The following is a 12997-nucleotide window of genomic DNA, read 5'->3' as shown; positions in this document are numbered from 1 at the left end:
ATTTCTGACAATTTCCAATTTTCCTAGAATCATACTTCATACATTCCACATTCCAATCATTAATGGATTTTTGCAGCTGTTTCTTCTCATTTTGAGTCGCGGCACATCAGCCAATGAAGGCCTTGAAAGCTTGACTCCATCCACATCCATAAGGTTTACTCAACTTTAAGGAGGCAACTCTCTCCCAGTTGTATTTTGAGTGCCTTGCAACCTGAGGATCTCACCTTCCAGCACTAAAGAAGACAATATTAATCTGCTATTCATAACTTGTGTGTGTGTGCGCATTAAAAGAAAGTTTACAAAACAAGTCAATCTCTCATATAAAAATTAATGTACAGCTTGCTATGTACTCCTAGTTGTTCTCCCCCTAATGAGACAGCACACTCCTCCAGTCTGTATTCCCTGTGTCCATTTAGCCAGCTACTGTCCCCCATTGCCTTCTCATATCCTCTCCCGACAAGAACTGCCCACATACTCTTATGTGTCTACTTGAGCCAAAAAGCTCACTCTTCACCGGTATCATTTTTCTGTCTTATAGTCTGAAGAATTGGCTTTGGGAATGGCCCTGTCTTGGGCTAATAGAAGGTCTGGGGTCCATGGCCTCTGGGGTCCTTCTAGTTTCAGTCAGACCATTAAGTCTGGTCTTTTTACAAGAATTTGAGGTCTGCATCCCACTGTTTTCCTGCTCCATCAGGGATTCTCTGTTGTGTTCCTTGTCAGGGCCATCATCGGTGGTAGCGAGGCACCATCCAGTTCTTCCTGTATCAGGCTGATGGTGCCTTGGATTTTCGTGGCACTTCCTGTCTCTTGGGCTCTTAATTACCCTGTGTCTTTGGTGTTCTTCATTCTCTTTTCCTCCAGGTGGGTTGAGACCAATTGATGATGCATCTTAGGTTGCGGCTTGTTAGCGTTTAAGACCCCAGGCCCCACTCACCAAAGTGGGATGCAGAATGTTTTCTTAATACATTTTGCTATGCCAATTGACCTAGATGTCTCCTGAAATCATGGTTCTCAGACCCCTACCCCTGCTACTCTGGCCTTTGAAGCATTTGGTTGTATTCAAGAAATCTGTTTGCTTTTGGATAAGTCCAGTTTTGCTGACCTCTCCTGTATTGTGTGTTGTCTTTCTTTTCACCTAAAATACTCCTTGTCTACTATCTAATTAGTGAATCCCTTTTCCCTTCCCTCCCCACCCTCTAACCATCAAAGAGTAAATTCCTCTGTGTTTCAATTATGTCCTGAGTTGTTATAACAGTGGTATCCTGCAATATTTGTCTTTTTGCAACTGACTAATTTCACTCAGCATAATGCCTTCCAGATTTCTCCATGTTATGAAATGTTTCATGGATTCATCATTGTTTTATCATTGTGTAATATTCCCCTGCATGAATATACCATAATTATCCATTCATCCGTTGATAGGTGCCTTGGATGCTTCCATGTTTTTGCTACTGTATATAGTGCTGCAGTGAACACGGGTGTGCATATAACTGTTTGTGTGAAGGCTCTCATTTCTTTAGGATAGATCCTGAGAAGTGCAATTGCTGGATCATATGGTAGATCTGTTTCTAGCTTTTTAAGGAAGTGCCAAATCAACTTCCAAGGTGGCTGTACAATTCTACGTTCCCACCAGCAGCATATAAGTGTTCTAGCCTCTCCTCAACCTCTGCAACATTTATTATCTTGTTGTTTTTTTTTGGGGGGGGGGTGGATAATGGCAGCATTTTTGGAATGAGATGGTGTCTTAGTGTAGTTTTGATTTGTATTTCTCTAATGGCTAATGATCTTGAGCATTTCCTCATGTATCTGTTAGCTGCCTGATTGTCTTCTTTGGTGAAGGGCCTGTTCATACTACTTGCACATTTTTTAACTGGGTTGTCTCTCTTTTTTTGTTTAGTTTTTGAGGTATAACATAGGATTTAGAGATCAAACTCTCATCACTATTGTCATAGCTGAAACTGTTTTCCCAGTCTATAAGTAATCTTTTTACTTTTTTGGTACAGTCTCTGGATGATCATATTTGATTTTTAGGAGCTCGCAGTTAGTTTCTCTTCTGGTTTTTGTGCACTTTTAGTAATGTTTTGTATACTGTTTATGCCATGTATTAGGGTTCCTAGTGCTGTCTCTATTTTTTCTTCCATGATCTTTATCATTTTAGATTTTATATTTAGGTCTTTGATCCCTTTTGAGCTAGTTTTTATGCATGTTGAGAGGTATGGGTATTGTTTCTTTCATTCTTTTTTTTTTTTTTTTTTTGCAGCTGGATATCCAGATAACTCAGCACCATTTGTTAGAAAAGCTGTCTTTTCCCCATTTAACAGATTTTGGGACTTTTTCTGCTAGCAGCTGCTCATACGTGGATGGATTTATATCCCGGTATTCAATTCTGTCCCACTGGTCTATGTATCTGTTGTTGTATAGTTCTAGGCTGTTTTGACTACCGTCTGATATAATAGGTTCTAAAATCAGGTAGTATGAGGTCTGCCACTTTGTTCTTCTTTTTCAGTAATGCTCTATTTATCCGGGGTCTCTCTCTCTTCTGTGTGAAGTTGATGATTTGTTTCTCCATCTCACTGAAAAATGTCATTGGAATTTGGGTCAGAATTGCATTGTATCTATAGATTGCTTTTGGTAGAATGGACATTTTTACAAAGTCGAGTCTTCCTATCCATGAGCAAAGTATGTTTTTCCACTTCTGTAGGTATCTGTTGGTTTCTTGCAGTAGTGTTTTGTAGTTTTCTTTGTATATATATCTTTTCTGTCTCTGGTTAGATTTATTCCTAAGTATTTTATTTTTGTGGGGCAATACTTAGTTGTGCTCATGAAGAATCTGTAAGTTGATCAAGAGGCAGTAGTTTGAACAGAACGAGAGGATATTGCACGGTTTAAAGTCAGAAAATGTGCACTTCAGGGTTGTATCCTTTCACTGTACCTATTCAATCTGTATGCTGAACAAATAATCTGAGAAGCTGGACTGTAAGAGGAAGAATGGGGTATCAGGAATGGAGGAAGACTCCTTAACAACCTGTGTTATGCAGATGATATATCCTCGCTTGTTGAAAGTGAAGAGGACTTGAAGCACGTGCTGATGAAGATCAAAGACTGCAGCCTTCAGTATGGATTACCTGTCAACATAGAGAAAAGAAAAATCTTCACATATGGCTGAATAAATGAAGAAAAGATTGAAGTTGTAGAAGAATTCATTTTACCTGGATCCAAATCAACACCCAGGGAAGCAACAGTCAAGAAACCAAAAGATACATTTCTTTGGGCAAATCAGCTGCGAGAGATCTCTTTTAAGTGTTAGAAAAAAATCTCTCCTTGAGGACTAACGTGCACTGACCAAAGTGATGGTGCTCTCAATAAGTTCATATGCATGCAAAAGCAGGACAATGAATAAGGAAGGCCAAAGAAGAATTGAGGCCTTTGAATTGTGGTGTTCCCAAAGAATATTGAATATACCATGGACTGCCAAAAAAAAAAAAGAACAAATCTGTCATGGAAGAAGTACAGCCAGAATGCTCCTTGGAAGCAAGGATGAGGAGACTGTGTCATGTCGTCAGGAGGAATCAGTCCCTGGAGAAGAACATCATGCTTGGTAATGCAGAGGGCCAGCAGAAAAGAGGAAGACCCTCAACGAGATGGACTGACACAGTGGCTTCAACAATGGGCTCAATCGTAGCAAAAGTGGTGAGGACGGTGCCGGACCAGGCAGTGTTTAGTTCTGTTGTAGATGGGGTCACTTTGGGTAGGAGCTGATTTGAGTGTACCTAACAAGAACAACATTTGGGACCAAACTGACCATAGTAACTTGAAAGAGTAGATAGGAAAATTAGGGAGGGGTGAGTTTGTGTAAATGGGGGAGGAAGACCAGAAAAGGAAGGTGAATGGTTACACAACTTGAATGTAATCAATGTCACTCAATTGTATATAAGAACCAAGGTGTCTCAATGGTTTAGCACTCAGCTGATAACTGTAAGGTGGTGGTCCAAGCCTACTAGCGGCTCCACAGGAGAAAGATGTGGCTCTCTGCTTCCATAAGGATGACAGCTTTGGAAACACTACGGGGCAGGCCTTCTTGGTCCAATAGGGTCACTATGAGTTGGAATCCAAATGGAGGAATGCTTCTGAATTGTACATGTAGAAACTATTGAATAGCTGTATATTTTGCTGTGCATATTCTCAACAGCAACATAATGACATAAAAAGATAAAAAAGGCTTGGAGAAGTTACAGAATGAAAGAATAAAGCAACTCCCAACAGCAAGTAGGGCAAATGCTTAGGAGGGCAAAGACTCTGTTTCCCAAAGCTAACACTAAAAGTGCTGAAACTCAGCAATATCAAAGGAATGTTAAGAACAACAACAACGACAACAACAACAACAGGAAAGAATGGTAATTCACAGTGGAAAAATTGATAGAAACTCTGAGTAAGTACTGATATTGAACTTACTAGAAAAATAAAGGAACTCTTAAATATGCTCAAAGAATGAAAGGCAAATATGGACAAAGAAATAAAGAAACAGAGAAAAAAAATCTATGTATGTACACAATGAGAATACTAGGAAAGTGATAGAAAATATAAAAGGGAGCTTTTGGGAGCTAAAAAGTAAAATTACTAAAGTGAAAACTTTAATGGGGAGTCTCAACAGAAGACTTGAGCAGGAGAAAAAGCAATCAATACACTTTTAATGACATAAAATTAAAATTTTCTGCTCATAGAAAAAAAAATTAACGTAAGCAGGAAGAATGCAATGCAGTGGCTTTGGGTTTGGCCAAAGAGTGGGCGGTCTGTACTTTGAACCCACCATCTGCTCTGCAAGAGTAGGATTGCAGTCTGCTTCCGTAAAGATTTACATCTTTGGAAATCCTACGGGGATGTTACACTCTGTCCTAAACATTCAGAATGAGTAGGAATTTACCTGATGGCAAGTATTTTTGTTTGTTTGTTTAAATGTCCTATGGATCATCATTGAGTATACAAAAATAGGAAAAAAAGAAGACAAAAATAGGAACAAAAGGAACAAAAGAAAACTTGAAGAACTAATGACCAAAAACATCACATTTTAAGGAAGAAATGAATACGCACATTTAAGAAACTCAACACACTTTAAGTAACCTCAAAAGGGAACCAAACTGAAACTCATTATACTCAAATTGTGAAAACTCAGAGGGGGAGTATTGAGTGCAGCATGGGAGAAGCAACTTGTCATGCAGAAGAGAGTCTCAGTAAGATTAATGGCTGAATGTATATCGGGGCCCATGGAGGTAAATTGCAGGTGTACATTTTGAGATGGTATATGTTTTGTCATGTGTATTTTTACCACAGACAAAACAAACAAAAATTAAAAAATTGGAAACGTGCAGTCAGCAAGGTGACACATTTAAAGTTCTCAAAGTAAGAAAACAAAATCTGTCCATCAAGAATTCTCTCCAGCTTCACTGGGATCTGCTGAGAAAGAACCAGAATAGCTGGTGGCTTTGTGGCAGAAGGCGTGGACTTCCTGCACAGGGTCATCATGAAGACCGTGTGCTTTGCCCACCGCTTCCAACCCGTGGTGGTGAAGGGCAGTAGGGCATCCTGACCCAGTCTGTAGGTAATCTTTTTACTCCTTTGGTGAAGTCTTTGGGTATTTAGGAGCTCCCAGTTATCTACTTTTTCTTCTGCATCGTTAGTAATGTTTTGCATACTGTTTACGCCGTGCGTTAGGGCTCCTAACGTGTTCCTTATTTTTCGTTCCATGATCTTTATCGTTTTAGATTTTATATTTAGGCCTTTGATTCAGTTTGAGCTCGTTTTCGTGCATGGAGTGAGGTATAGGTCTTGTTTCATTTGTTTGCAGATGGATATTCAGTTATGCCAGCAGCATTTGTTAAAAAGACTGTCTTTTCCCCTTTAACTGCTTTGGGCACTTTGTCAAATATCATCTGCTCATGTGTGGATGGATTTATGTCTGGATTGACAGTTCTGTTCCATTGGTCTTTGTATCTGTTGTCATACCAGTACCAGGCTGTTTGGACTACTGTGGCAGTAGTCAAAATCAGGTATAGTAAGGCCTCCCACTTTGTTCTTCTTTTTCTGTAATGCTTTACTTATCTGAGGCCTCTTTCCCTTCCATATGAAGTTGATGTTTTGTTTCTCCACCTCATTTAAAAATGTCGTTGGAATTTGGATTGGAATTTTGTTGTGTCTATAGATAGCTTTTGGTAGAATAGACATTTTTACAATGTTCAGTCTTCCTATCCATGAGCAAGGTATGTTTTTCCACTTACGTAGGTCTCTTTTGGTTTCATGCAGAAGTGTATTGTAGTTTTCTTTATACAAGTCTTTGACATTTCTGGTAAGATTTATTTCTAAGTATTTTATCTTCTTGGGGGCTACTGTAAACGGTATTGATTTGGCGATTTCCTCTTCGATGTTCTTTTTGCTAGCATAGAGGAATCCAAGTGATTTTTTTTATGTTTATTTTGTATCCCAGTACTCTGCTGAACTCTTCTCTTACCTTCAGTAGTTTTCTTGAGGAATCCCCAGGGTTTTCTGTGTATAAGATCATGTCATCTGCAAATAGAGATGCTTTTACTTCTTTCTTGCCAATCTGGATGCCTTTTATTTCTTTATCTAGCCTAATTGCTCTGGCTAGGACCTCCAGCACAATACTAAGAGCGGTGATAAAGGGCATCCTTGTCTGGTTCCCCATCTCAGGAGGAATGCTTTCAGCAAAAGTGACTGGGAGGTAATTTTTTTCCTTTAAGTGGGTGGGCAAATGGCTTGAGAGTGTACAAAAGAACATTATGAGTATGACACAAGGGATCAAAGTGTTATGTGCAGTAACTTTGCCAATACCATGGCTTGGGTCAGGTGCACCTTAGTCTTCAGCGTGACATCTTTGCTCTTCTATACTTTGAAGAGGTCCTTTGCAGCAGATTTGCCCAACGCAATGCATCTTTTGATTTCTTGACTACTGCTTCCATGGCTGTTGATTGTGAATCCAAGTAAAATGAAATCCTTGATAACTTCAATCTTTTCTCCATTTATCACGATGTTGCTAAACGGTCCAGTTCTGAAGAGTTTTGTTTTCTTTATGTTTAGGAGTAATCTGTACTGAAGGCTGCGGTCTTTGATCTTCATTAGTAAATGCTTCAGGTCCTCTTCACTTTCAGCAAGCCAGGTTGTGTTATCTGCATAATGCAGGTTGTTAACGAGTCTTCCTCCAATCCTGATGCCCCGTTCTTCTTCATACAGTCTAGATTCTCATATTATTTGCTCAGCATACAGATGAAATAGATATGGTGAAAGAATACAACCCTGAGGCACACCTTTCCTGACTTTAAACCAATCAGTATCCCCTTGTTCTGTCCAAACAACTGCCTCTTGATCTATGTAAAGGTTCCTCATGAGCACAATTAAGTGTTCTGGAATTCCCATTCTTTCCAGTGTTATCCATAGTTTGTTATGATCCACACAGTCGAATGCCTTTGCATAGTCAATAAAACACAGGTAAACATCCTTCTGGTATTCTCTGCTTTCAGACAGGATCCATCTGACATCAGCAATGATATCCCTGGTTCCACGTCCTCTTCCGAAACCAGCCTGAATTTCTGGCAGTTCCCTGTCGATTATACTGCTTCAGTCGTTTTTGAATGATCATCAGCAAAATGTTGCTTGCGTGTGATATTAATGATATTGTTCTATAATTTCCACATTCCGTTGGATCACCTTTCTTGGGAATAGGCATAAATATGGATCTCTTCCAGTCAGTTGGCCAGGAAGCTGTCTTCCATATTTCTTGGCATAGACGAGTGAGCAGCTCCAGCGCTGCATCTGTTTGTTGAAACATCTCAATTGATATTCCATCAATTCCTGGAGCCTTGTTTTTCGCCAATGCCTTCAGAGCAGCTTGGACTTCTTCCTTCAGTACCATTGGTCCCTGATCACATGCCACCTCTTGAAATGGTTGAATATCGACTAATTCTTTTTGGTATAATGACTCTGTGTATTCCTTCCATCTTCTTTTGATGCTTCCTGCATCATTTAACATTTAATGAAATATTTATTATTTAATGAAACGTTTATATTTAATGAAGGTATTGGTAGAAAACAAAGCTCCAGGAATTGACAGAATGCCAATTGAGATGATACCACAAAAAAATGAAATGCTGGAAGTGCTCGCTTGTTTATTTCAAGAAATTTGGAAGAAAGCTACTGGGCCAACTACCTAGAAGAGATCCTTATTTGTGCCCATTCCAAACAAAGTCATCCAACAGAATGTGAAAATTATCAGACTATATCATTAAGATCACACACAAGTAAAAATTTGCTGAAAAGAATTCAAAACCAGTTGTAGTGGAACTGTGAGAGGGAAATGCAAAAAAAATTTAAGCTATACTGAGAAGACGGTGTGGAATGAGGCATATCATTGATGATGTCAGAATGATCTTGGCTAAGCAGAGAATAACGCAAAAATGTGTACCTTTTTTTTTTTTTTTTTGAGTGTGCAAAGGCATTGCACTCTGTGGATCATAACTAATGATGGATAATGATGTGAAGAATGGAAATTCCAGAACACTAATTGCGCTCATGCAGAACTGGTATATAGAGAGAAGATCAGCTGTTAGAACAGAAAAAGTGGATATTGAGTGGGTTAAAATCAGGAAACTTGTGGGCCAGCAGTGTATTCTTTCACCATATTTGTTAAATTTGTATGCTGAACTAATAATTCCATAAGCTGGACTTAGGAAGAATGTAGCAACAGTACTGAAGGAAGATTTATTAACAACCTGAATATGCATGACACAACATTGCTTGATGAAAGCATAGAGGTCTTTAAGCACTTACTAAAAAAGACCAAAGACTGCAGCATTCAGTAGGGATTATACTTCACCATAAAGAAAACAAAAGTCCTCACAACTGGACCAATAAGCAACATCATCAGAAATGGGGAAAATATTGATGTTGTCAAGGATTTCATTTTACTTGAATCCACAATCAATGCCCATGGAAGCAATAGTCAAGAAATCAATTGCATTGGGCAAACCTGATGCAAAAGACCTTTTCAAAGTGTTAAGAGCAAAGATGATGCTTAGAGAACTAAAGTGTGCCTGACCCAACCCATGGCATTTTCAATCATCTCTTTGCATGGGAAAGCTGGAAATGATTAAGGAAGACAGAAGATGAATTGATGTCTTTATAGTGTCAATACATCAGACTAAGAGTCTTCTATTTTTTTATTGTTTCTTTATCTTAATAATCATGATGTCATTTTTCAGGGACTGGTCCCAACAGAAATCATGTCCAAAGTAAATGAGACAAACCCTCTCTATCCTTGGTGTCAAGGAACATTCGGTCTGTATATCTTCCAAGTCAGATTTGTTCGATCTTGTAGCCATCCACGGGATATTCTATATTCTTTGTCAACCATACTGCAAAGCTATTGATTCTTCTTCCACCTTCTTTATTCATTGTACAGCATTCTCATGCACATAAGGCAAGTGAAAACATCATGGATTGGTTCAGGTGCACCTCAATCCTCAAAAATGACCTTTGATTTTCAAAATTTTAAGAGGCCTTTCGCAGCAGATGTGCCCAAGGCAATAAGGTGCTTGATTTCTTGATTGCTGCTTCCATGGGTGTCGATTGTGGTTTAAAATCAGAAACACATGCATCAAGGTTGTATCCTTACATGATATGTATTTAATCTATATGTTGACTAAGCTGAGAGGATGGACTATGTGAAGAAGAATGTGTCATCAGGATTGAAGGAAGACCCATTAACAACCTGCAATAGTGGGAGGACACAACCCAGCTTGATGAAAGCAAAGATGACTGGAAGCACTTACTGATGAAAATCAAGACTACAGCTTTCAGTATGAGCTACACCTGAACATAAAGAAAACAAAAATCCTCACAACTGGATTAATAAGTAACAACATAATAGATGGACAAAACAGAATTACCATAGCAAGCAGCAATAACACACCTAAGTATAAACTCCAAAGAAATGAACTGAAGGACTAAAGCAGGTATTTGTACACCAATGTTTATAGAAGCATGATTCACGATAGCCAAAGGGTGGAAATACTTAAGTTTCCGTCAACAGATGAACCGATATACAAAATATGATACTTATATGCAATGGAATATTAGTCAGCCATCAAAAAGAGTGGAGTCGTAATGCATGTTATGACATGGATGAAGTACGAAAACGTTATGTAAGTAAAAGAAGCCACACAAAATCTGATAACTATTTTACAGTTCCATTTATACTAGGTATCTAGAATAGGCCAATGAGTTATTGTTTAATGGGCACAGAGTGACTATTTGAGATGAGGAAAATATCCTGGAAATACATATTTGTAATTGTTGTCACAGTATTACGAGTGCACTTAACATCGGTTAATTGTAAACTAAAAAAAAGAAAAATGTTGAAGTGGCAACAACTATGTTATGTGTATTTTACCACAATAAAATTAAAACAAAATAAAAACACATGGAAAATTTTGCTGAGTACTCCAGCCAACAACTCCAGCCTCTGATTAATTTAGTTTTGAATAAGGTCTTTACATAATGCATCCATAAAGAGTTTGTTCTCATTACCCACTCTACTTTGCTGTATGTATTTGTATGTTTTACATAAACTTTTTATCTCTATATTTGCCATACTAGAGGGTCCAGGATTGTGCAGATGACCTTCATGCTTGGCTATTAACAAAAAGTTTGGGGGATCACCTAGAAGCACCTTGGAAGAAAGGCCTGGCACTCTACTTCCAAAAAAATCTTCCATTCGAAACCCTATGGAGCAGGTCTACTCTGACACACATGAGGTCACCACGAGTCAAAAGTGACTGGGAGGTAATTTTTTTCCTTTAAGTGGGTGGGCAAATGGCTTGAGAATGTCCAAGAGAACAACCTGAGTATGACACGAGGGATCAAAGTGTTATGCGCAGTTACTTTGCCTTCCCCTTGGCTATTTCTCTGTTCGGTGAAAGTCAGAGAGAATGGCAGAGAGGTTTGGAAGGAATCTGTGCAACTAACTATGCCTACGCCCTGCTTTAGAAAATATAGAGATTAAGCAGGAACCTGTGGAACATTACTTCATAGTCTTCCTATTACTCGGCAATAAAAAAAAAAAAGGGAAAACAAAAAGATAAATGAACTCAGACAAGAAAATGAAAAGGGCAGACAGAGAAAAGGAACAAGTATTTTAAATGCTAATGTGGCAACCCAAGTCCTTCTAAGGTTTCTGACTGAAAGGTAATAAAGCGGTCCCTCAGGCTAGTTTTCCTGAAGATAATTAGCAGGGTGCGTTGATCCAGACTTCAAAATACTGGGCTTGCTGTTTCAGATCTAAGAAAGAAATATGACTGAGCTTCTCTAAGGTTTAAGGATTGATTGACTGGAATTCAAGGGGTTTGGTTTGGGTTCTCAGCCACCCGTACTGCCACCATTTCTGTTTAAGAAGCAGGCTGATGGGGGAGGGGCTTCACGGTCGCGGTAGGTGGTCTTGAGGCTCCACAGGGAACATGATGGGGAGAGCTTGGAAAGACGATGCTTCCAGCCACAGGCATCAACGCGAGATTGCCTGCGAGCAGTTCTCCTGGAGATCAGATGTGACAGGAGGGTTTCTGGCTGGGTGGAGTGAGGAAACGTATGGTGCAGGCTCCCCGCTCGGGGCACCGATTTCACCCACGTCATGAGTTGTCCCCAACTGAGGAGTCACGCACAAAACCTGTTGCCCTCCAGTTGATTTTCACTCATAGCGACCCTAGAAGATGGAGTAGAAATGCCCCATTGGGTTTCCAAGGAGCGCCTGGTGGATTTGAACTGCCGGGCCTTTGGTGAGCAACTGCTGCACTTAGACAGTACGCCACCAGGGTATCCAGCTGAGGACTGAGAGTACGCCACCAGGGTATCCAACTGAGGACGGAGAGACAAATGAGTACCTCTGGGGGTAGGCACAGTAGAAAGGAGCCACCACCATGTGCCCGTAGGTGCAGCCTGGACCTCCTGCACCGCTAATGACCAGGGTCCAGCCACGTTCCATCTGGAAGGCCAAGATGACCCCCTCTGTCCTGTGCAGGGCGCCCTCTGCAGGCTGGCCCTGGTAGTGCAGAGGCTGCCCTGAGTCTGAGCGAGGCAAGGGGCGGGGTAGGAGTAGGAGCAGTCTCCGCCCCTGGCCGTCACTGATTGGTTGCGTTTGGCGACGTCGCCAGTGGCACGACAACGTCCGGGCACGAGAGAGCTGTGGCTAGAGCTTTGAGTGTTACGTTGAATACAAGTGGTGAAAACGGGAATCTTAGTTTTGTTCTTGATACTAGCTGCGTGTTTCCAGGATTTCTCCAGTGATTATGATGCTAATTGTGGGTTTTCCACAAATTTCTTTTTGAGGTTAAGCATCCTTCCATTCTTAGTTTATTGAGTGTTTTCTTCATCAAAGTGTATTGGATTTTGTCCAATTTATTTCTGCATTAATTGAGATGACCTAGTACTTCACATTGTGTACTGATTTTAGTACGCTGAACCAACTTTGCATAATGGGACTACATTCTATTTGGACATTGAATATGATCCTGATAATATTCTCCTGGAGTTTCCTAGCGTGATGTTCAGGATTTTTGCATGCAGAGTCCTAAGATGTATTTGGTCTGTAGTTGTGTTGTTTCATTTCAATGAATTTGTAGCTTTGATACCAAAGTAATGACAGACGCATACAATAAGTTAGAAGTGTTCCCTCCACCAGTATTTTGGAAGACCTTGATTTTGCTTCCTTCTTCCTGATTTATTGATTTTCTACCAGTGTAACTTTTTTTAAAATAATTTTTATTGAGCTTTAAGTGAACGTTTACAAATCAAGTCAGTCTGTCACATATAAGCTTATATACACCTTACTCCATACTCCCACTTGCTCTCCGCCTAATGAGTCAGCCCTCCCAGTCTCTCCTTTCTGACAATTTTGCCAGTTTCTAACCCTCTCTACCCTCCTATCTCCCCTGCAGACAGG

This window comes from Loxodonta africana, unplaced genomic scaffold (assembly GCF_030014295.1).
Source record: "Loxodonta africana isolate mLoxAfr1 unplaced genomic scaffold, mLoxAfr1.hap2 scaffold_320, whole genome shotgun sequence".
Classification (NCBI taxonomy): domain Eukaryota; kingdom Metazoa; phylum Chordata; class Mammalia; order Proboscidea; family Elephantidae; genus Loxodonta; species Loxodonta africana.
The sequence above is the reverse complement of the archived record's forward strand: the minus strand, read 5'-3'. Positions refer to the sequence as shown.